Source organism: Hevea brasiliensis, chromosome 5, assembly GCF_030052815.1.
Source record: "Hevea brasiliensis isolate MT/VB/25A 57/8 chromosome 5, ASM3005281v1, whole genome shotgun sequence".
In the NCBI taxonomy this organism is placed as follows: domain Eukaryota; kingdom Viridiplantae; phylum Streptophyta; class Magnoliopsida; order Malpighiales; family Euphorbiaceae; genus Hevea; species Hevea brasiliensis.
Genome location: NC_079497.1, coordinates 47,924,598 through 47,950,352, shown reverse-complemented (window position 1 = coordinate 47,950,352; position 25,755 = coordinate 47,924,598). Strand labels below are relative to the sequence as shown.

Genomic DNA, 25,755 nt, shown 5'->3' with positions numbered 1-25,755 from the left:
AACTATTCAAGGGCTGCCATAGGTGTTCTTGGTGTGGACAAGCTAGAGGGACAACATCTGGTGTCCTGAAGACGAATCTCAAAGGCGCAGACACGCTGCAGTGCATCAAGAGGTTAGTGTAATCGTTCTTGATTTAATCTAGGGTTCTAAAATTAATCTGATTAATTTTAAAATCTTAAGTGGCAAATACAGATCCAAAAACATATTAAAAGAGTTTTAATATGTTGTTTATCATTGAAATCAAATAGATAAAAATAAATCTTGCATGATACATGTGACCATAGGTGAAAATTTTTGAATTCAATGGTATAAACTTGTGTTTTTCACGCTTCCGTTCCTTCAATTGGTATCAGAGCCACTATATTTGCCATTTAGATTGATGTTTATATGATTTAATTGTGTGTTTGATCATGAGATCAAGAGTTTATTGCTGGTTGCAAAGTCAAAGTGGCGGCACAAATGATGAATACCATGGTGTGCATGGTTGATGCATCACAATGGTGTGCAAAGGTAAATGGATGGTGAATGTGCAATTGTTGTATGATTTAAGATCTATTTTATGTCTAATTAAATTGTTTAATTAGAATTTTTATCACACAATTAAATTATGATTCAAATCAGAATTTTAAAAATTGTTTGAATGTTATTCAAATCTGAATTTTAAAAGTTGTTTGAATGTGATTCAAATCTGAATTTTTAAAGTTGTTTGAATCATATTTAAATCTGATTTTTAAAATTGATTGAATAAAATTCAGATCTGATTTTTTAAAAAATGTTTGAATGTGATTCATATCTGATTTTTTAAAAAATGTTTGAATGTGATTCAAATCTGAATTTTTGAAGTTGTTTGAATGTGATTCAAATCTGAATTTTAAATTTATTTGAATGAGATTCAAATCTGAATTTTTAAATTTATTTGAATCATATTCAAATCTGAATTTTTAAGTTGAATATGAGATATTCAATTTAATTTAAGTATGTATGTTTTATTTAATTGTTAAATAGTGATATGCATGATGGATGATCATGGACTATAAAAGACCAATGTGATTGGATTTATTTCTTTTATGTTTCTTTGGGATTGTAAATTAATTAATTTATTTTAATTTATTTTGGGCATGTATTATTAAGTTTGTAATAATTTTTGGGTTGTAATTTCATTTATTTAAGTTCTTGTAAATTCGCCTTGGTATGCCAAGGATTACTATGTAATATTGGATTGCAAGAAGTTCAAGGAGGTCAAGAGCATTGGTGGGACCAGTGGGAGTAATTCAAGATCAAGTGTTGATTATGTACTCCTTTAGCAACTCTTGTAAAATGAATGAATGAAATGCACCTAGGAATGCCCTGATTCAATTCTTGGTGGCTCAGAATTGAATCCCTTAGAAAGTCCATGATCATACCATATTTACTGCTTATCCATGAATGCATGAGATGTATGGGAATGTATGCAATTATATGATATATGCATGCTAAATGGATAATGTGCAAAGCGAGACCTTAATAGTAAATAGAATGACCATAAAATCTTCCAAACAAATGATTAAGTTAGAAATGCTATAATTAAAGTAATTATAACATAGGCCCTCCATTGGGGCAATTATTTTAAGAAATTTTAAATAGTTGCATAAGATGCAATTTATTTAAGAGATTTTCTTAAGAATAATTGTTAAGCATGAGATGTTGTAAATATGTAAATGGTTTAGTGGCCAATATTGGATGTACCTGAGGACATTAAAATTATTTGCATAATTACTGGCTCAATGGGATCAACTTAACTAATGCAAGATAAGTCAATAATGGATGTACCTGAGATTTTGAGCATTAGGGGCAAGGTAAAGGATTGAACCTCACATGAGATGTGATAGGCAAAGAGTTGCTCACTTATAGTTTATTGTAATTCCAATAATGGATGTACCTGAGGATGATCAATAGAATTATAAGAATTCAATCACCCACTAGAAATCTATCCAACTAGGATTTTCGTTTTCTACTTTGGAAGTGTAGGATTCGCTAAGTTAGTGGGAGGACCAATTTGATTAAAAGACCATAATCATTTTGGTTAATTATATGATACATTTACTAATTAATCTGGTTATTTTTTGCAGTTAATTTTCTGATAAAAATGAGCACAAAACAACTACCACCATCCAATATCCTTGCAAGCATACTTGATCACAATAAGTTGACAGGACCTAATCTGTCTGATTGACTAAGAAATTTGAAACTTGTCCTGAACCTTGAACATATAGGATATGTTCTAGATTCAAATGTTCCTGGTCCCTTACCTCCAGAGGCCACACAAGAGGAACATGAAACTTTGGACAAGTGGAAGGAGCATGATATGAGAGCTAAGTGTTACATGCTTGCTTCCATGAGTAATGAGTTACAGAAGCAACATGAGAACATGCAGAGTGCGAGTGAGATCCTCCTTCACCTATAAGAGTTGTATGGTGAGCACAGCAGGAATGCTAGGTATGAGATATCTAGACAGCTATTCCGTATGAGGATGTCTGAGGGACAGAATGTTGGGGATCATGTCCACAAGATGATTCGGCTGATTGAGCAGTTGGAACATCTTAACTTCAACATGGATTTCCAACTACTGCATTTAATTTGATCCTTGATCCCTTCCTGAGTCTTTTGGGAATTTTGTGACAAATTTCCATATGACTAGACAGGAATGCACCTTAGCTGGTTTACTCAACATGCTGGTTATTGCCCAAAAGAATATGCCAGGCAATAAAGGAAAAGAGGTAGCTTTGGTTGCATCTTCTTTTGCTGGAAAGTCCAATAAGAAGAAGGGCAATAAGAAAAAGAAACTTCAGATTCCTAGTCCTTCCAAGAAAATAGCTAAAAAAAAAGGGAAGACCAAAGCTGACAAAGGCAAAGGAAAGTGTTTCCACTGCCAACAGGAAAGTGTTTCCATTGCCAATAGAAAAGTGTTTCCACTGGCCAGAGTATAGCAATCTAAATGAATGCAATGCCGTGATGAAAAACCTACTCAAGTTCAAAATATATTTGGCACTTAAGGTTATGTCATGTTGCAGAAGATAGGATTACAAAATTGGAGAAAATGGGGATTCTATCCTTATTGGACTCTGAGCCTACTCCAACTTGTGAATCTTGCCTTCAGGGCAAAATGACTAGATCACCCTTTGTTGGACAGGGGCTAAGAGCTGAAAATATTTTGGTGCTAATACATAGTGATGTATGTGGTCCATTTAAAGAAATGGCTAGAGGGGGCTTTCATTATTTTATTACCTTTACTGATGATAAATAAAGGTTTGGGTATTTGTATTTGATGAAATACAAACATGAATCTTTTGAAAAGTTCAAAGAATTTAGATCTGAAGTAGAAAATCAAACAGGAAAGAATATTAAAGCTCTTCGATCAGATCGTGGAGGTGAATATTTGAGTACTGAATTTGATGAATACTTGAGAGAGCATGGCATTGTTTCTCAGCTGACTCCTCTAGGAACGCCACGGTGAATGGTGTATCTAAAGGAGAAATCGTACCTATTGGATATGGTACGTAGTATGATGAGCTATACCGATATGCCAATCTCCTTTGGGGATTTGCATTAGAATCACTTTGTATATTCGAATAGGATTCCATCAAAATCGCTTTCCACACCTTATGAGATATGGCATGGAAGAAAACCAAGTCTTAAGCATGTTAAGATTTGGGGTTGTCCAGCTTATATCAAAAAGCTGAACACTGATAAATTGGAGACCAGATCAGAAAAAAGGTCGATTTGTTGGATATCCAAAAGATAGTTTTGGATATTATTTTATTTGCCTACTTCACAAAAGTTGTGATAAGTAGAGATGCCACATTTCTTGAACAACAATTTGTCCAAGGAGGCAAAGGAAGGCAAATAGAGTTAGAATTGGAGAATTCTGACCAACCAACATATTAGATGGATATAGATCCATCTAGTCAACCTATACCCGTTGATGAAACATCTACAGCTGTTCCTCGTAGAACAACCAGGGTATCTCACCCACCAGTGAGATATGGTTTTCTTCATGAAGAAGAACAAGAGTTGTCTACTCATGAAGAAGTAGATCATGGAGATGATCCATTTACCTATGAAGAAGCTATATCAGATATAGACTCTTCAAAATGGATTGATGCTATAAAATCCGAGATTGATTCCATGTATAAGAATCAAGTTTGGGATCTTGTTGACCCACCTGAAGGTATTATACCTATAGGGAATAAATGGGTTTTCAAGAAGAAAATTGGTTCTGATGGAAAGGTAGAGACCTATAAGGCAAGGCTAGTAGCGAAAGGGTTTCGCCAAAGGCAAGGAATCGACTATGAGGAGACTTTCTCGCTTTTTGACATTCTTAAATCAATTAGGATTTTATTAGCAATTGCTGCGTACTATTATTATGAGATTTTGCATATGGATGTCAAAATGACTTTTCTCAATGGATACATTGAAGAAAACATTTTCATGGAACAACCTAGGGGATTTGAATCCCAAGATGGTTCCAAGGTATGCAAGCTAAAGCGATCCATTTATGGGTTGAAACAAGCTTCGAGGAGTTGGAACATCCGTTTTGATGAAGCCATTAAATCCTTTGGTTTTATCAAAGATGAGGATGAGCCATGTGTATATAAGAAGGTTAGTGACAATGCTACCACTTTCCTTGTCTTATATGTGGATGACATACTGTTGATGGGTAATGACACAGGTATGTTGACGACTATAAAGGTATGGTTGTCAAATACATTCTCCATGAAAGACTTAGGGGAGGCAACCTATATTCTTGGGATTCGCATCTATAGAGATAGAGCGAAACGAATAATTGGTTTATCCCAAAGTCTATACTTGGAAAAGGTGTTAAAGAGGTTTAACATGCTTGATTCCAAGAGAGGATTGTTACCAGTGAGACATGGTATCCATCTTTCTAAAGAGATGTCTCCAAAGACACCTGAAGAAAGAGATAAGATGGCCAGGATTCCATATGCTTCGGCTATTGGAAGTTTAATGTATGCAATGTTGTGTACTAGGCCGGATATCGCATATGCTGTTAGTTTGACTAGCAGGTATCAATGCAATCCAGGTTTGGAACACTGGATAGCTATCAAGAATATCCTCAAGTACTTGAGAAGAACTAAGGATTTATTCTTGATTTATGGAGGTGGAGACTTGCAATTGGATGGTTATACTGATTCTGATTTCCAATCAGATATCGATGATAGAAAGTCTACCTCTGGATATGTGTTCATTTGTAATGGAGGTGCAGTCAGTTGGAAGAGTTCCAAATAGAGCACGCATTGCAGATTCCACTACAGAGGTCGAGTATATTCTCGCATCGATGTCGCAAAAGAAGCTGTTTGGATAAAGAAGTTCGTGACAGAACTTACAGTAGTTCCTTCCATTGAGTCAGCAGTTCCACTACACTGTGACAACAATGGAGCAGTCATACAGGCTAAGGAACTAAGGTCTCACCTAAAATCCAAACACATAGAAAGGCACTACCACATTATCAGAGATATAGCTGGGCAAGGCGATATAGCCATGCAGAAAATAGCATCAGCTGAAAATCCAGTTGATCCATTCACTAAGCCTATGTCACAAACTCAGTTAGACCGACATCTTGAGAAGATAGGTCTAAGATATTGTAATGAATGGCTCTAGTTCTAGTGGGAGATTGTTAGTAGTATGCCCTAGAGCATATCATTTAGTATGTATCTTGTACATATTTTTATTAATAAAAGGCATTTCCACTTTTCCGTTTACATAATATATTTATGTGTAATAGAAAAGGTCCATTGATATTTTGTTAGAAATATTATTCTTAAGTTGTTAAGAATATGAGTGATAATATTTCTAGCATGAAGTATCATAAATAGGTTCACAATCGAGGATACTTCATAATGAGGACATGACTTATCCAGAAAGATTGTATTCATATTTGTTCCCAAGTTATTTATATGAGATATAAATAAGATGGAATGGTGAGTCTCATGCCATATAACAAACATGATAGGCACTTATAAATGATAAGTAGGCCGAACCAGTGACACTTATGACAAGCACATGGAATTTACTCTTGTCAATGTTTTGTCATAAATCATATCAGTGCATATAATCTTTAGACCTGAGATAGCACAGTTATCTTGTATATAGGTAGTTTGAGTTTGATACTGCTTTCATACTTGTACTGTGTATGGGTATATGGGCATGTGTTGGCTCCTACTAGTTATATATGGAGGTAGGTGTTGATCAAGATGGAATCTGTTCCTCTAAGTAAATAGAGATAAAATCCTATGTTCATTTAATTGTTCTTGATGTTTCAAGTTCCTGGCCAGGACAGATAGATTTATTCAGAAAAGAGTTTCTGATGAGAAAATCTTTTTAATCAAGAACTGGAATTAAAAGAGAACATAATATTCATAGCAAATGGAGTTTGACATAAACCATGACTCCAGCTTGAGTTGGGATTTTGTAACAGAGAGATTCTAGTGCATGGTAACATATGATTATAGGTTCATTTAAGATAAACCTTATTACTAATTGGGTGGCCATGGCATGCTATGCTAGGTGTTAACCATGGTCTATGAGGTTCATAAAATGATTTAGAGAAATCATTTATGGTAAGAAAGAGTTCTAAAGAAATTAAGAGTTGATATCATGTCTCATTGCCAATTAGTGAAGAGCCTAGTAAGTCACACACATACACAAGTTATCACCTATTTAAATATGATTTAATTAATTAATTAAAGAGTTTAATTGATTAATTAAATAGGTTTGGTTTGCAATTAAATTGCAAAGTCCCTAGCATGACTTGAAACCAAATCTAGATTATTGGATGTATAATATAAGTTAAATTTGTATTTAAAGTGTTTAAATATGAATTTAATTATTGAGAAATTAATTAATAGAAGAAGAAAATCAATTATTTTGGGTTGAGAACTCAAAATTAAGACACAGGGGCATTTTGGTCATTTTGCAGTGTGACACGTGGCACCATGAGATGGTGACACATGGCATAACACATAAGCTTGCCAAATGTTTTTTTAATCATGTAAGATGATTAAAATCAAGATTAAATATAGGTTTGACACTTGGCACAATGTGATTGGGTCACTTAAACCTAGAGCTAATCAAAGGGTGACATGTGGCAAGGGTTTAATGTGTTAACCTAGCTATTTAAGTGTTGTTATGAGAAAATAAAACACAACCAGCAGCCACACTCCTTTGTCACGCCACTTTGAGGGTTTTTATCTCTTCTTCTTCATCTCTTATCAATTCAAAGAGATTAGCCATCAATCTCTTGAATTAAGAACACTAGAAATTGTTTCTAGTGTCCTGTTTACATCTTTAATCTCTTAAAAGGCAGAACTTGATTTTCTAATTAATAGAAAAAGCTTTAGAAACTATTCAAGGGCTGCCATAGGTGTTCTTGGTGTGGACAAGCTAGAGGGACAACATCTGGTGTCCTGAAGACGAATCTCAAAGGCGTAGACACGCTGCAGTGCATCAAGAGGTTAGTGTAATCATTCTTGATTTAATCTAGGGTTCTAAAATTAATCTGATTAATTTTAAAATCTTAAATGGCAAATACAGATCCAAAAACATATTAAAAGAGTTTTAATATGTTGTTTATCATTGAAATCAAATAGATAAAAATAAATCTTGCATGATGCATGTGACCACAGGTGAAAATTTTTGAATTCAATGGTATAAACTTGTGTTTTTCACGCTTCCGTTCCTTCAGGTGGAGACTTGCAATTGGATGGCTATACTGATTCTGATTTCCAATTAGATATCGATGATAGAAAGTCTACCTCTAGATATGTGTTCATTTGTAATGAAGGTGCAGTCAGTTGGAAGAGTTCCAAACAGAGCATGACTGCAGATTCCACTACAGAGGCTGAGTATATTGCTGCATCAGATGCTGCAAAAGGAAGCTGTTTGGATAAAGAAGTTCTTGACAAAACTTACAGTAGTTCCTTCCATTGAGTCAGTAGTTCCACTACACTGTGACAACAATGGAGCAGTCATACAGGCTAAGGAACCAAGGTCTCACCAGAAATCCAAATACATAGAAAGACGCTACCACATTATCAGAGAAATAGTTTGGCGAGGCGATGTTGCCATGCAGAAAAAAGCATCAGCTGAAAATACAGTGGATCCATTCACTAAGCTTTTGTCACGACCTCAGTTAGACCGACATCTTGGGAAGATAGGTCTAAGATATTGTAATGAATGGCTCTAGTGCTAGTGGGAGATTGTTAGTAGTATGCCCTAGAGCATATCATTTAGTATGTATCTTGTACATACTTTTATTAATAAAAGGCATTTCCACTTTTCCATTTACATAATATATTTATGTGAAATAGAAAAGGTCCATTGATATTTTGTTAGAAATATTATTCTTAAGTTGTTAAGAATATAAGTGACAATATTTCTAGCACAAAGTATCATAAATAGGTTCACAATCGAGGATACTTCATAATAAGGACATGACTAATCTAGAAAGATTGTATTCATGTTTGTTACCAAGTTATTTATATGAGATAGAAATAAGATGGAGTGGTGAGTCTCATGCCATATAGCAAACATGATAGGCACTTATAAATGATAAGTAGGCGGAACTAGTGACACTTATGACAAGCGCATCGAGTTTACTCTTGTCAATGTTTTGTCATAAATCATATCAGTGCATATAATCTTTAGACCCGAGATAGCACAGTTATCTTGTATATAGGTAGTTTGAGTTTGATACTGCTTTCATACTTGTACTGTGTATGGGTGTATGGGCATATGTTGGCTCCTACTAGTTATACATGGAGGTAGGTGTTGATCAAGATGGAATCTGTTCCTCTAAGTAAATAGAAATAAAATCCTATGTTCATTTTATTGTTCTTGATGTTTCAAGTTCCTGGCCAGGACAGATAGATTTATTCAGAAAAGAGTTTCTGATGAGAAAATCTTTTTAATCAAGAATTGGATTTAAAAGAGAACATAATATTCATAGCAAATGGAGTTTGACATAAACCATGACTCCAGGTTGAGTTGAGATTTTGTAACAGAGAGATTCTAGTGCATGGTAACATATGATTATAGGTTCATTTAAGGTAAACCTTATTACTAATTGGGTGGCAATGGCATGCTATGCTAGGTGTTAACCATGGTCTGTGGGGTTCATAAAATGATTTAGAGAAATCATTTATGGTAAGAAATAGTTCTGATGATATTAAGAGTTGATATCATGTCTCATTGACAATTAGTGATGAGCCTAGTAAGTCACACACATACACAAGTTATCACCTAATTAAATATGATTTAATTAATTAATTAAAGAGTTTAATTGATTAATTAAGTAGGTTTGGTTTGCAATTAGATTGCAAGTCCCTAGCATGACTTGAAACCACATCTAGATTATTGGATGTGTAGTATAAGTTAAATTTATATTTTAAGTGTTTAAATATGAATTTAATTAATGAGAAATGAATTAATAGAGATTAATTAATTAATTTATATTTGATATAAATTTATTAGAAGAAGAGAAATAATTATTTTGGGTTGAGAAATCAAAATTAAGACACAGGGGCATTTTGGTCATTTCACAGTTGGACACATGGCACCAAGAGATGGTGACACATGGGATTGCACATAAGCTTGCCAAATGTTTTTAATCATGTAAGATGATTAATATTAAGATTAAATATAGGTTTGACACTTGGCACAATGTGATTGGGTCACTTAAACCTAGAGCTAATCAAAGGGTGACATGTGGCAAGGGTTTAATGTGTTAACCTAGCTATATATGTGTTGTTATGAAAAAGAAAAACAACCAGCAGCCACTCCTCTCCTTTGTCACGCCATTTTGAGGCTCTCCATCTATTCTTCTTCATCTCTCATCAATTCAAAGAGATTAGCCATCAATCTCTTGAATTAAGAACACTATAAATTGTTTCTAGTGTCCTGTTTACATCTCTAATCTCTTAAAAGGCAGAACATGAACTTCTAATTAATAGAAAAAGCTTTAGAAGCTGTTCAAGGGCTGCCATAGGTGTTCTTGGTGTCTAATCTCTTAAAAGGCAGAACATGAACTTCTAATTAATAGAAAAAGCTTTAGAAGCTGTTCAAGGGCTGCCATAGGTGTTCTTGGTGTGGACAAGCTAGAGGGACAACATTTGGTATCCTGAAGACGTATCTCAAAGGTGCAGACACGCTGCAGTGAATCAAGAGGTTAGTGTAATCATTCTTGATTTAATCTAGGGTTCTAAAAGTAATCTGATTAATTTTAAAATCTTAAATGGCTAATAAAGATCCAAAAACATATTAAAAGAGTTTTAATATGTTGTTTATCATTGAAATCAAATAGATAAAAATAAATATTGCATGATGCATGTGACCCTAGGTGAAAATTTTTGAATTCAATGGTGTAAACTTCTATTTTTCACGCTTCCGTTCCTTCAACTGGCATGGATCTTTTTATCTTTTCTTTGCCCGAGCACCGCTCCAACTGCAAAGTCACTCGCATCGCACATCACCTCGAATGGCAGCTCCCAATCTAGTGGCTGCATTACTGGTGCTGAGATCAGGGCTTCTTTGATCCTGTTAAAAGAGACAAGGCAATTTTCATCAAAATCAAAGGGAACATCTTGACTTAATAGGTTGGTAAGTGGCTTAGCTATTTTGGAAAAATCTTTAATGAATCTTTTGTCGAACCCTGCATGACCCAAAAAGCTTCGTACTCCCTTGACAGATGTTGGTGGTGGCATGTTTTCAATGATCTCAATTTTTGCCTTATCAACCTCAATTCCTCTTTCTAATATCAAATGTCCCAGCACTATACCTTCCCTTACCATGAAGTGGCATTTTTCCCAATTTAGAACCAGATTTGATTCTTCACATCTTTGCAACACCTTAGATAAATTAGCTAGGCAATCATCAAAAGTAGTTCCATAGACGGAAAAATCATCCATAAATACTTCCATGATATTTTTAATATAATTAAAAAAAAAGCCATCATGCATCTTTGAAAGTTAGCAGGGGCATTACAAAGACCAAAAGGCATTCTCCTATATGCAAATGTTCCATAAGGGCAAGTGAATGTGGTCTTTTCTTGGTCTTCTGGGTGAATAGGAATTTTAAAGAATCCCGAATACCCATCTAGATAACTAAAATAAGAGTTTTTTGCTAACCTTTCTAGCATTTGGTCAATGAAAGAGAGAGGAAAATGGTCTTTTCTAGTGGCATTATTCAATTTCCTATAATCTATGTACATTCGCCAACCAGTGGCTACCCTAGTGGGGATCAGTTTGTTGTTTGCATTTTGGATAACAGTTGTCCCACCTTTCTTGGGAACTACATGTATTGGACTAACCCATTTACTATAAGAAATTGGGTATATGATACCTGCATCTAATAGTTTCAAAATTTGCTTCTTGACCACTTCTTTCATGTTTGGTTTAAGTCTTCTTTGATGCTCTATAGTGGGTTTACTGTCTTCCTCCATAGGTATCCTATGCATGCAAATCGAGGGGTTAATCCCTCTCAGGTCTTCTATTCTGTACCCCATTTTTCCTCTTCTAACTTTAACAAGTTAGCATTGATTATAACAGGATATTTAGAGTTTGAGTCCATGAATGCATATTTTAACGAGGATGGGAGAGTTTTAAACTCTACCTATTTGGTGTTTTCCTGGAGCTTGTCCTTGGGTTATTCCTCCTTTAACTCCTCCATCTCAGAGGCTTGAGCTAGGGGTAGGAGTGGATGAGCTGCTAGCTATTGTACATAGGCTGCTATTTCTGTGTTTTCATTATTTGCCGTGTGACTGTGCACAATGCATGCTTCAAGAGGATCTTTATGATGTATCTTATGAAATTCCTCTTCAACTTGTTTGTCAATTATGTTGACCTTAAAGCATTCAACCAGTTTGAATTTGTGTTTCATTGTGTCGAACAAGTTGAATTCCACTTCTTCTTCTCCTACCTTGAGGGTTAGTCGCCCATTTTTTATGTTTATGATTGCTCCAGTGGTTGCCAAGAATGGTCTTCCCAAGATGATAGGGATCTGAACATCTTCTTCCATCTCAAGGACAACAAAGTCTATTGAAATGAAGAATGCGCCCACTTTGATGGGGATGTTCTCAAGTATGCCCACTGGATATTTAACTAATCGATCGGCCAATTACAGTGAAATTGTCATGGGCTTCAGTTCTCCGATCTCTAGCTTTTTGCATATTGATAGAGGCATTAAACTCACACTTGCCCCAAGATCACATAGGGCTTTGTCTATTTTCTTGTTGCCAATGAGGCAGGATATGGAGAAGATTCCTGGATCTTTCAACTTTGGAGACAGCTTGTTTTGCAGTATGGCACTGCATTCCTTTGTTAGAGCAATCGTCTCATAGTCTTCTAGTTTTCTTTTCTTTGACAGAATTTCCTTAAGAAATTTGGCATATGATGGCATCTGAGAGAGTGCTTTTGTGAAGGAAATGTTGATATAAAGTTTCTGTAAAACTTCCAAAAACTTTCCAAACTGCTTGTCCAATTTGGCTTTTTGAAATCTCTGAGGAAAAGGTAGGGGAGGCTAGCGTGGCTTTGGTAACTTCTTTTTCTTCGCTGCTTCCTCTTTCTGATCTTTCTTGGCTTCTTCCTCCCTTTTATTTGCTTGGCTTTCAGATTTTTCTGAGGTCTCCTCTGTTGGTTCTTCCTCTGATTGTACTATAGTTCTCCCACTCCTCAATGTAACTGCCTTACAATGCTGACTAGGTAGTTTACCAGCAGCCTTACTTAAAGAACTTGCTTGTTGAGCAATTTGATTCTTTAGCATCTTATTATGGGTAGCAAGTTGGTCCATTATAGAAGTTAGCTATTTAATCAATTCATTCTGTTGTTGTTGAGCTGCTAGGAAACCTTCCATCATGGATTCCATGGTCATCTTCAGTTTAGGTTGCTGAGGTTGAGGAGGCGGTGGTGGCTGTGAAAAGTTTTGGCCTCTATTCTGAAATCCAGCCATTGCTAGTGGTTTGTACCCCTGTTGCTTATTTATTGGCTGATTATGTTGATTGGACCATGAGAAATTTGGGTGGTTCCTTCATCCAGGGTTATAAGTGTTTGAATATGGATTGTTGGGCTGCCTCTGGTTGAAGTTTCCTCCATTATTCACATAGTTCATCTGTTCTGTGAAAGGTTCATTTAAGCTATTATATTCTGAATTCATGTATCCTCCTCCATAGTTGTCCTCATGTTGACTATTCATCCCTACTGTATTGGCTTGCATTTTATCAAGCCTCCTTGTGAGCTGATCAAATTGGGCATTTATCATGGTTAAAGTGTCCACTTCCAGGACCCCTGCTGCTCTCCTTGCATTTCCTCTTTCATTTGACCACTCATAATTATGGTATGCAACCCTCTCTAGAAGTTCAAGTGCTTGTGTCACTATTTTCTCCATTAGGTCATCTTCTACAGCTGAATCAACTGTGCTCCTTGTAGGGGGTAGTAACCCATTATAGAAGTTCTGCACTAGTAGCCAATCCTCTATGCCATGGTGTGGACATTCCCTCTGTAGGTCTTTATATCTTTCCCATGCGTCATATAGTGATTCACCTTCCTTTTGTCTAAAGGTGTTGAGCTCAAGTCTCAGTCTTGTAGTCTTTGCAGGTGGGAAGTACCTTGCTAGAAAAGCTTGTGAGAGGTTTTTCCATATGGTGAATGTTCCAGCTAGTTGAGAGAGTAACAACTTCCTTGCTCTGTCTCGAAGGGAGAATGGGAATGCTCTGAGTCTTATGGCTTGATCAAAAACTCCATCCATCTTGAATGTGTCACAAAGGGCAAGAAAGCACTAGAGGTGATAGTGTGGATCTTCTGTTGGTGAACCTCTGAACTAGGTTTGTTGTATCATTTGAAGCCATGCTGGTTTTAACTCAAAATTGTTAGCTTCCACTATGGGTCTTGTGACATTGGGCTAAAATCCTTAGATAGATGGAGCTCCGTAGTTTCGTAAGAGTCTTGGCCTGTCATTATTATCGACCATGGTTATATATGGAGGTAGGTATTGATCAAGATGGAATCTGTTCCTCTAAGTAAATAGGGATAAAATCCTATGTTTATTTAATTGTTCTTGATGTTTCAAGTTCCTGGCCATGACAGATAGATTTAATTAGAAAAGAGTTTCTGATGAGAAAGTCTTTTAATCAAGAACTAGAATTAAAAGAGAACATAATATTCATAGCAAATCGGGTTTGACATAAACAATTAAATTTTGGATAAATTATGGGTCTTCCATAAGGATAAGTTTATAAAAAAAAAAGAAAGAAAAAAAAAGTAAAAAAGAGTTGACTTCCTCACCATTGTCGTCTCTCTCTCACTCTCTCCCTTACTCTCACTTAAACCTCCACTGAAGCTCACCTTGAGCTTGGAGAAAACTTAAATTCAGCCATAGAGATAGTAAGCTCCTTATTTAAACCTTGTGTATGAGATTTACAAGGAAGATTGAAGAAGCAAAGGAAAGGAAAGAAAGAAGAGAATTGAAGAAATTGGAGGTAAGTAATTTAGTTTGAGAAATTTAGTTTCTTAGTTATGTTTTTAGTTTAAGTAACCTAGAACTCAACTTAAAAATGAAAGTAAACACTTATTAAGGGACCATAGGAAATTCAGCCAGCCTAGAGAGATATTGGATTTGATGGAAAATATTGGAATTAAAGTGTTAGAGAAGTTGGGTTAAGTGTGTATATGTGATTTGTGTAGTTGGATTGCATGAATTGTGATGATTAGACAAATTAGGGTTTTGGCACATGGGGTTTTGAAAGCAAAAAATGTGAGAATTGGTCAATTGGTGTGTTTGACCTTGTTTGGGATGAAAAATGGTCATTTGTGACCAATTGAGATGTGTTGGAAGTGTTGGAAGTGAGTTTGAATTCGGATTGAAAATGGTCATGCTGCAGGCAGCATGACCAAGGTCCCTTTGAGGGACCAAAACTGAAAATTTACAAGTTTAATTGGTATGAGACCAATTGGGAATGAAAATAGACACAAAATGGAACATTTTTCATTTAGGAATCATGCCCAAAAAGTGACCATAACCTAGTGAACAAATTGACCAAATCCGGATTTCTGCAGTCTGACCTGTACAAAAATGACCAAATGAACAGTATTTGTTCATTTGGCCATAACTTGGGCTCGGTAGGTCTAAATGATCTAAACGTTTACCAGTGAATAGCTGAGATATAGACCTAAAACTTTCATGAAGAACATAAACCCAAATTATCCCCTTAACCAAGTCATTTGGCCACTCAAATTTGGTGACCTAAAACTGCCAGAACCAGTTTGGTGCCCAGAAATCTAGGTTAAGTCTAATCCGGAAGCCATGATTCAAATGGTTATAACTTGAGCTACAAAACTCCAATTGGAGTGATTCGAAAAGGAGAATAAAGTTAAGACAATAGGGAACATTTTCTAAGAAGAAACTTTTGCCAAATTATAACAGCAAAATGACCAATGGAATAGTGCAACCTAAGACACCAAAACCAAAAATTTACAATTTTGCCTAAAAGACCTAAGTTTTGAGAAAATGACCAAAACCAACAAATTTAGTGACCAAAATGTGGTATGTGGGTGAAGTTGGAATTCTCATACCTATTAAGCCTTAGAAAGTCAACAAAGTGACTTAAATAGTGTAACACCCTCCATGTAGCAACTCCGTACATTCTACTGTTCCGGTGACCAGTGTTGGTCCGGACAGCTAGAACGTCCGGAAAAATATTTAAACTAAAGTGAGGAACCAAAATTAACTCAAATATTAATAAGAAAAATTTAGGAAAAATTTTAAAAATATAATACAACCAAGTTAAATGAGCCGGTGCCCTAGCGATGGGTAACCTAGTGAGAAGTTGCGGTTCTTGCATCTAGGAGACCTAAACCGGGGGGAAAAATTATAAAATAATTTTTGGGACTCCAGATAAGGGTTATTGAGGTTCTTATGGCATTAGAATGCCAAGAAAATACTTAGAAAAAATTTTCAATCGGTACAGACAATTTTGGCCCGTTAAGCCAAACGGAGGGCATTTTGGTCATTTCGCCTTCAGAGGTGATTTTTGGCCGACTTGTCCAATTAAGTAAATAATTATTATGACATAAAATGTGAATAAATATTACTAAAAATTGAATTGAAAATGAGTAGAAAATAAAAGAAAAAAAATGAATTAAATGGGAATTTATGACATCACATGATGTCATTAGTGTGCCTTCAACCAACCCAATGTTGACACATGGCATAAACTAACTTAAAAGAGGTCAAATGGGCTGGAAAATGGAGAAAATCAGACTTCTCTTTCTTTTTTCTTCCTCTTGCCGTGAACCATTTCACCATAACCACCATTAACAAACTTCTAAACCTCCACTTCCCTAGCTTTCTTCCACTAAAAACCCTAATTACCAACACAAAAATTCATTCTATCATCTTGGTAATTCTTGTGGGAGCAAAAAGAAAAGGAAACCAAGACTTTGAGCAAGTGGGAATTCACTCCCTAAGAGGTTAGTGACCTAAACCTTGAATTTCACTTTAATTTCATGTTTAAGAACTATAAATATGTGTAAATGACAAAGAAATTTGATGAAACACCATTGGTATGTTAACCCTAAATTTTGGTAGCCATGGCTAGGGCAATATGGTGATGATTTTTGGGGAGTTAACATGCTAGTATGGCTGCCCTTAATGTGTATCTTATAAGTGAATTGATAAATGCAATGATAATGCATGGTTTTGAAATGATGAGTTAGGGTTTGGGTTGAAGAATGAGACTTTGATCTTGTGATGATGGGAGTAGGTTTTAATGGTCAATTAGTGACCAATTGGTTTTGTTTGAATAAAAAATGAAGTGAATTGGGTTGTGGGATTTGAGGTTGGAGTGGCTGCCTTATGTGACCTGCAGGTTTGGATGTGAGTCCAGCCTATTTGGACAGCCATAACATAAATTGTAGAGGTTCAATTGGTGTTTGGCCAATTGGAAATGAAACTAGACACAAAATGGCACAACTTTGGTGAAGAAACCATGCCCATAAAACTAAACCAAGTGGACTAAAAACTTGCTCAAATCCGGGTGACCTGCAGGCTATTTCTGCAGAATGACCAAATGAACAGTAATTGTTCATTTGGCCATCACTCAATGTAGAAAGGTCCAATTGACCTAAAATTTTACCAGAAACAAGATGAGATATATACCAACAACTTTCATGAAGAAACCTACCCCAAATTATGACCAGAACCTATCCAACAATTAAGTTGCGATCACTGCTCATCAGATCAGATATGGTCACCAAAATTTTCAATCCGGCCAGTTGTGGTTTTTGGACCATAACTTGAGCTACAAAACTCAAAATGGAGTGATTCAAAAAGGAAATTCAACTAGACAAAATAAGGAACAACTTTTATGTTGATCATTTTTCCAAATTCCCATTGCAACAGTAACTAATGGAATAGTAAAGCCAAAGCTTGAAAACTGAAAATTCTGTCCAATTCACATTAAGTTTAGAGATGGTATTGGCAACCAATACCAACAAGTTTAAAATGCAAAATGTGGTATGTTGATGATATTTAAACTAATTTACCTATTGCCAATGCAAAAGTCAACATTTTGGTTGACCAATGAAATGAATAGTAATCATAAAAATTCAATTTCAAAGAATTACATAAATAAAAAGTATTAAATGCCCTAGTAGGCCTAATGTGATTGGTTTGGATAGGTTGGCATGCCAATAGGGTTCTGTTAGCAGTACTACATATGGCTTCATGCCATTCTGTATTTCATGGCTTCCCATGCCATTCTGTGACATAATAGCCTTTGGCTTTGATATTAAGTTGTTATACTCGAGTTTAATCCCCGATAATTTTCACAGCTTATTAGCTGTTCTGTTGCACACCGGGAGACACAATGTGACCGATGGTGTGATGGTCCGAGGTACTTAGTACCCAGTACCAGTTTACCTGTTTATCCAGTCCAGTCAACTAGTATAGGTTACTCGAGCAGTATTAATAAATCTTACCAAACTTCAATTGAATAATATTGCAATAAACATTTGAGACTTAGTTCACCCAAAAATGTAAACATACATTATGTACACATGTTTTTATTTTATTTTATTTTATTTTATTTTATTTTATATTGTCACCACTAAGCAGAATTGCTTAGCACGTCGCTTTTGCCATGCGCAGGTACTGGAGACATAGCTAGGGAGTCCAGCAGGCCTCATACAGGGTGAGTCATCATATCTGCACTCAGAGTTCAGAGTCACCTCACATTGCAGTGCATTTGGTAGGACATTAGGCCGTTTTGATATTTTGATATTTTATATTTTGTAACCTTCGGTAATGTATATTATAAATTCATGTAATTATACTTTTGATGTAAGTATCTATGGAATATGTTCAGTAATAAATTGAGCATTTTTTTTCATTGAGTTAATTATGTTTTGAATTGAATTGAATTTTTGAGATACTGAAGTGAATTGAGAAATTGTTGAGAATATATTGGAGGTTGATTGAGAATAATGTGATGATATTATTGGAAGTGTTTTTAACAGGTTCAGAAGAACTGTTTTTCTAATTTATAGCTGGCACTCTATCAGATTTTCTATAAAATTTGCGAAAAATTTTAAATTTATCAAAAATTATAAATAAATAAATTAAAAAGGATTAATTGAAATTGAAACATGAATTGGTGTTCCGACACACTGAGTGGCATAACTTGCTCGGCTACACTGTAGACGGGTAAGGGGTGTCACAACCATGGTCTATGAGGTGCATAAAATGATTTAGAGAAATCATTTATGGTAAGAAAGAGTTCTGATGATATTAAGAGTTGATATCATGTCTCATTGCAAATTAGTGATGAGCCTAGTAAGTCACACACATACACAAGTAATCACCAAATTAAATATAATGTAATTAATTAATTAAATAGTTTAATTGATTAATTAAATATGTTTGATTTGCAATTAGATTGCAAAGTCCCTAGCATGGCTTGAAACCAAATCTAGGTTATTGAATGTATAGTATAAGTTAAATTTATAGTTAAAGTGTTTAAATATGAATTTAATTAAAGAGAAATTAATTAATAGACATTAATTAATTAATTTATATTTAATATAAATTGATTAGAAGAAGATAAATAATTATTTTGGGTTGAGAACTCAAAATTAAGACACAGGAGCATTTTGGTCATTTCACAAGGTGACATGTGGCACCATGAGATGGTGACACATGGCACTACACATAAGCTTACCAATTGTCTTTTAATCATGTAAGATGATTAAAATTAAGATTAAATAAAGGTCTGACACTCGGCACAATGTGATTGGGTCAATTAAACCTAGAGCTAATCAAAAGGTGACATGTGGCAAAGGGTTTTAAGTGGTGACCTAGCCATATAAGTGTAAGGATGAAAGACCAAAAGAAAACAAGCTACTCATTCCCTTGATGCCACCACCCAAGAAGCTTCCCCCCTTCTCTTCTTCTTCATCTCTCATCAATTCAAAGAGATGAGCAAAGAATCTCTTGAATTAAAAATACTAGAAATTGTTTCTAGTGTCCTATTTACATCTGTAATCTCTTAAAAGGAAAAACTTGATTTTCTAATTCATAAAAAAAGCTTTAGAAGTTGTTCTAGGGCTGCCGTAGGTGATGTTGGTGCAGACAAGCTAGAGGGACAACATCTGGTATCCTAAAGACGCATCCTAAAGGTGCCAAACACACTGTAGTGCATCAAGAGGTTAGTGCACTTGTTCTTGATCTAATATAGGGTTCTAAAATTAATCTGAATAATTCTAAAATCTTAAATGGAAATTATAAATCCAAAAATATATTAAAAGAGTTTTAATATATTGTTTATCACTGAAATCAAATAGATAAAAATGAATCTTGTATGATGCATGTGACCCTAGATAAATCTCAGGTACATCCATTATAGACTTATCTTGCATTAGTTAAGTTGATCCCATTGAGCCAATAATTATACAAATAATTTTAATGTCCTTAGGTACATCCAATATTGGCCACCAAACGATTTACATATTTACAACATCTCATGCTTAACAATTATTCTTAAGAAAATCTCTTAAATTAATTGCATCTTATGCAACTATTTAAAATTTCTTAAAATAATTGCCCCAATGAAGGGCCTATGTTATAATTACTTTAATTATAGCATTTCCAACTTAATCATTTGTTTGGAAGATTTTATGGTCATTCTAATTACTATTAAGGTTTCACTTTGCACATTATCCAATTAGCATGCATATATCATATAATAGCATACATTCCCATGCATCTCATGCATTCATGAATAAGCAATAAATATGGTATGATCATGGACTTTCTAAGGGATTCAATTCTGAGCCACCAAGAATTGAATCAGGGCATTCCTAGGTGCATTTCATTCATTCATTTTACAAGAGTTGCTGAAGGAGTACATAATCAACACTTGATCTTCAATTCCTCCCACTGGTCCCACCAATGCTCTTGACCTCCTTGAACTTCTTGAAGGAACGGAAGCGTGAAAAACACAAGTTTATACCATTGAATTCAAAAATTTTCACCTAGGGTCACATGCATCATGCAAGATTTATTTTTATCTATTTGATTTCAATGATAAACAACATATTAAAACTCTTTTAATATGTTTTTGGATCTGTATTTGCCATTTAAGATTTTAAAATTAATCTGATTAATTTTAGAACCCTAGATTAAATCAAGAACGATTACACTAACCTCTTGATGCATTGTAGCGTGTCTGCGCCTTTGAGATTCGTCTTCAGGACACCAGATGTTGTCCCTCTAGCTTGTCCACACCAAGAACACCTATGGCAGCCCTTGAACAACTTCTAAAGCCTTTTCTATTAATTAGAAATTCAAGTTCTGCCTTTTAAGAGATTAGAGATGTAAACAGGTCACTAGAAACAATTCCTAGTGTTCTTAATTCAAGAGATTGATGGCTAATCTCTTTGAATTGATAAGAGATGAAGAAGAAGAGATAAAAACCCTCAAAGTTGCGTGACAAAGGAGTGTGGCTGCTGGTTGTATTTTATTTTCTCATAACAACACTTAAATAGCTAGGTTAACACATTAAAACCTTGCCACATGTCACCCTTTGATTAGCTCTAGGTTTAAGTGATCCAATCACATTGTGCCAAGTGTCAAACCTATATGTAATCTTGATTTTAATCATCTTACATGATTAAAAAAACATTTGGCAAGCTTATGTGTTATGCCATGTGTCACCATCTCATTGTGCCACGTGTCACACTGCAAAATGACCAAAATGGCCCTGTGTCTTAATTTTGAGTTCTCAACCCAAAATAATTATTTTTCTTCTTCTAAATAATTTATGCCAAATATAAATTAATTAATTAATCTCTATTAATTAATTTCTCATTAATTAAATTCATATTTAAACACTTTAAATATAAATTTAACTTATATTATACATCCAATAATCTAGATTTGGTTTCAAGTCATGCTAGGGACTTTGCAAACTAATTGCAAACCAAACCTATTTAATTAATCAATTAAACTCTTTAATTAAATAATTAAATCATATTTAATTAGGTGATAACTTGTGTATGTGTGTGACTTACTAGGCTCATCACTAATTGGCAATGAGACATGATATCAAGTCTTAATATCATCAGAACTCTTTCTTACCATAAATGATTTCTCTAAATCATTTTATGAACCTCATAGACCATGGTTAACACCTAGCATAGTATGCCATTGCCACCCAATTAGTAATAAGGTTTACCTTAAATGAACCTATAATCATATGTTACCATGCACTAGAATCTCTCTGTTACAAAATCCCAACTCAAGCTGGAGTCATGGTTTATGTCAAACTCCATTTGCTATGAATATTATTTTCTGTTTTAATTCCAGTTCTTGATTAAAAAGATTTTCTCATCAGAAACTCTTTTCTGAATAAATCTATCTGTCCTGGCCAGGAACTTGAAACATTAAGAATAATTAAATGAACATAGGATTTTATATCTATTTACTTAGAGGAACATATTCCATCTTGATCAACACCTACCTCCATATATAACTAGTAGGAGCCAACACATGCCCATATACCCATACACAGTACAAGTATGAAAGCAGTATCAAACTCAAACTACCTATATACAAGATAACTGTGCTATCTCAAGTCTAAAGATTATATGCACTGATATGATTTATGACAAAACATTGACAATAATAAACTCCATGTGCTTGTCATAAGTGTCACTGGTTCGGCCTACTTATCATTTATAAGTGCCTATCATGTTTGTTATATGGCATGAGACTCACCATTCCATCTTATTTATATCTCATATAAATAACTTGGGAGCAAACATGAATACAATCTTTCTGGATAAGTCATGTCCTTATTATGAAGTATCCTCGATTGTGAACCTATTTATGATACTTCGTGCTAGAAATATTGTCACTCATATTCTTAACAACTTAAGAATAATATTTCTAACAAAATATCAATGGACATTTTCTATTACACATAAATATATTATGTAAACGGAAAAGTGGAAATGCCTTTTATTAATAAAAATATGTATAAGATACATACTAAATGATATGCTCTAGGGCATACTACTAACAATCTCCCACTAGCACTAGAGCCATTCATTACAATATCTTAGACCTATCTTCTCAAGATGTCGGTCTAACTGAGTTTGTGACATAGGCTTAGTGAATGGATCAGCTGGATTTTCAGCTGATGCTATTTTCTGCATGGCTACATCGCCTTGCCCAACTATTTCTCTGATAATGTTGTAGCGCTTTTCTATGTGTTTGGATTTCTGGTGAGACCTTGGTTCCTTAGCCTGTATGATTGCTCCATTATTGTCACAGTGTAGTGGAACTGCTGACTCAATGGAAGGAACAACTGTAAGTTCTGTCATGAACTTCTTTATCCAAACAGCTTCCTTTGCAGCATCTGATGCAGCAATATACTCAGCTTCTGTAGTGGAATCTGCAGTCGTGCTCTGTTTGGAACTCTTCCAACTGACTGCACCTCCATTACAAATGAACACATATCCAGAGGTAGACTTTCTGTCATCGATATCTGATTGGAAATCAGAATCAGTATAACCATCCAATTGCAAGTCTCCACCTCCATAAATCAAGAATAAATCCTTAGTTCTTCTCAAGTACTTAAGGATATTCTTGTGACTATCGATGTTCCAAACCTGGATTGGATTGATACCTGCTAGTCAAACTAACAGCATATGCGATATCCGGCCTAGTACACAACATTGCATACATTAAACTTCCAATAGCCGAAGCATATGGAATCCTGGCCATCTTGTGTCTTTCTTCAGGTGTCTTTGGAGACATCTCTTTAGAAAGATGGATACCATGTCTCACTAGTAACAATCCTCTCTTGGAATCAAGCATGTTAAACCTCTTTAACACCTTTTCCAAGTATAGACTTTGGGATAAACCAATTATTCTTTTCGCTCTATCTCTATAGATGCGAATCCCAAGAATATAGGTTGCCTCCCCTAAGTCTTTCATGGAGAATGTATTTGACAACCATACCTTTATAGTCATCAACATACCTGTGTCATTACCCATCAACAGTATGTTATCCACATATAAGACAAGGAAAGTGATAGCACTGTCACTAACCTTCTTATATACACATGGCTCATCCTCATTTTGGATAAAACCAAAGGATTTAATGGCTTCATCAAAACGAATGTTCCAACTCCTTGAAGCTTGTTTCAACCCATAAATGGATCGCTTTAGCTTGCATACCTTGGAACTATCTTGGGATTCAAATCCCTTAGGTTGTTCCATGAAAATGTTTTCTTCAACGTATCCATTGAGAAAAGCTGTTTTGACATCCATCTGCCAAATCTCATAATCATAGTATGCAGCTATTGCTAATAAAATCCTAATTGATTTAAGCATGGCAATAGGCGAGAAAGTCTCCTCATAGTTGATTCCTTGCCTTTGGCAAAACCCTTTCGCTACTAGCCTTGCCTTATAGGTCTCTACCTTTCCATCAGAACCAATTTTCTTCTTGAAAACCCATTTGTTCCCTATAGGTACAATACCTTCAGGTGGGTCAACAAGATCCCAAACTTGATTCTTATACATGGAATCAATCTCGGATTTCATAGCATCAATCCATTTTGAAGAGTCTATATCTGATATAGCTTCTTCATAGGTAAGTGGATCATCTCCATGATCTACTTCTTCATGAGTAGACAACTCTTGTTCTTCTTCATGAAGAAAACCATATCTCACTGGTGGGTGAGATACCCTGGTTGTTCTACGAGGAACAGCTGTAGATGTTTCATCAACGAGTATTGGTTGACTAGATGGATCTATATCCATCTGATCTGTTGGTTGGTCAAAATTCTCCAATTCTAACTCTATTTGCCTTCCTTTGCCTCCTTTTTGAACAAACTGTTGTTCATGAAATGTGGCATCTCTACTTATCACAACCTTTTGTGAAGTAGGCAAATAAAAATAATATCCAAAACTATCTTTTGGATATCCAACAAATCGACCTTTTTCTGATCTGGTCTCCAATTTATCAGTGTTCAGCTTTTTGATATAAGCTGTACAACCCCAAATCTTAACATGCTTAAGACTTGGTTTTCTTCCATGCCATATCTCATAAGGTGTGGAAGAAACTGATTTTGATGGAATCCTATTCAGAATATACAAAGCTGATTCTAATGCAAATCCCCAAAAGAAGATTGGCATATCAGTATAGCTCATCATACTACGTACCATATCCAATAGGGTACGATTTCTCCTTTCAGATACACCATTCAGCTGTGGCGTTCCTGGAGGAGTCAGCTAAGAAACAATGCCATGCTCTCTCAGTATTCATCAAATTCAGTACTCAAATATTCACCTCCACGATCTGATCGAAGAGCTTTAATATTCTTTCCTGTTTGATTTTCTACTTCAGATTTAAATTCTTTTAACTTTTCAAAAGATTCATGTTTGTATTTCATCAAATACAAATACCCAAACCTTGATTTATCATCAGTAAAGGTAATAAAATAATGAAAACCCCCTCTAGCCATTTCTTTAAATGGACCACATACATCACTATGTATTAGCTCCAAAATATTTTCAGCTCTTAGCCCTTGTCCAACAAAGGGTGATCTAGTCATTTTGCCCTGAAGGCAAGATTCACAAGTTGGAGTAGGCTCAGAGCCCAATGAGGATAGAATCCCCATTTTCTCCAATTTTGCAATCCTATCTTCTGCAACATGACATAACCTTAAGTGCCAAATATATTTTGAACTTGAGTTGGTTTTCACCATGGCATTGCATTCTTTTAGATCACTTGCATTCAATTTGTGTTTGTCATTATTATCCAAATAATAAAGACCATCATTCATATAACCCGAACCAACATATTTATTTCCAAAATAAATATTGCAAACATCATCAGTGAACTGAAATTCATAGCCATTTCTAGTCAAACTAGATATAGAAATGATGTTCTTAAAAGCATCAGGTACATATAAAATATTATCCAAACACAAAACATGTCCAAACATGTAAAAAGATTTAGATCCTATGGCTAAAGCTTCAACAGTTGAGCCATTGCCAATCCGGACTCTAATATCTTGAGAACGCAAGCTGCTACTGTTTGCTAGTTCCTGCATATCATTAGAAATGTGAGAACTGGCACCAGCATCTAAAACCCAAGCTATAGATGAACTATGAGTATCATCAGAATCTAAATAACAAGATATA

The 25,755-nt window shown here is 35.0% G+C and overlaps 1 non-coding gene across 1 annotated transcript; it reads left to right on the top strand.

Annotated features, from left to right (window-relative positions):
- Positions 1-13,522: 13,522 nt before the first annotated feature.
- LOC131180345 (small nucleolar RNA R71) lies at positions 13,523-13,629 on the top strand. Its single transcript, XR_009149121.1, has one exon. It is a non-coding gene; the product is annotated as a small nucleolar RNA R71 (small nucleolar RNA).
- Positions 13,630-25,755: the final 12,126 nt, after the last annotated feature.